Source organism: Chinchilla lanigera, unplaced genomic scaffold (genome assembly GCF_000276665.1).
Source record: "Chinchilla lanigera isolate Chin_1 unplaced genomic scaffold, ChiLan1.0 scaffold00073, whole genome shotgun sequence".
Lineage (NCBI taxonomy): Eukaryota > Metazoa > Chordata > Mammalia > Rodentia > Chinchillidae > Chinchilla > Chinchilla lanigera.
Genome location: NW_004955474.1, coordinates 955243 through 956292, shown reverse-complemented (window position 1 = coordinate 956292; position 1050 = coordinate 955243).

Below are 1050 nucleotides of genomic sequence, written 5' to 3'. Positions count from 1 at the left end.
AAACTAGGATTAGAGGTCCCATTCGACCCAGCTATTTCCCTTCTGGGTATTTTCCCAGAAGAATTGAAAATATAATGCCACAGCAATATATGTGCACCCATATTTATAGCAGCACAATTTGTAATTGGAAACACAATTTGTAATTGCCCATCAACCAAGGAATGGATAAAAAAGATGTGGTATTTTTATACAATAGAGTATTACTCGGCTATAAAGAAAGATAAAGTAGAGGCATTATAGGTAAATGGATGTAACTTGAGGCCATACTCATAAGTGAAATAAATCAGACTCTTATGTGTAAATATCATATTGCCTTCCTAGTGTAAGAAACTGAGAGTAAATAAGATTCAAAAGGTATAATAGATACTGTGAAAGGGAAAGAAACTGCTCAAAATGAAAAATAACTAAGATGGGGGATAGGAGAAAAGAAGGAAGGGGAATACACACACACACACACACACACACACACACACACACACACACACGATAACTAAGATAACGGTACTACTAATTTCTATTAGTTCATTGAAAAGAAGTTAGTGTTTATATTGTTTGATCAGTTTTGTAGGCCTATACCTGTTAATCCTAGGAACTACTTTGTTTTTTTTTTTTTATTTTAAGAAATAAAAGAAGGAAAACATATGAACAAACAGACATCCATTTACAAAATAGCATAAGAACAATACAAACAAAACAGAGTTACAGACAAATTTGTAAATTAACCATGGTTGTTGTATTACTTATTGATATCTTCAAAATGGTTTCTGAAGAAAACAGATAGAGACATACAAGACTGATCAAACAAGTAATCACTAACTGTTCCTTTTTGTAGAGCAATAGGAGACAGTAGTATAATTATGTTAGCTATCCTGTATATACATACTTCAATAATTTCCCCTTCTTTCCCTTCTTTTTTCCCATACCCCAGCTGCCCTTTACTTTTGAGCATTTTCCTTTCATTTCACAATGTCTATCATACCTCTTAGTTTTTATTCACTCTTTCAGGTCTTACACTAGTGAGACAATATGATTCTTACACATGCAGGTCTG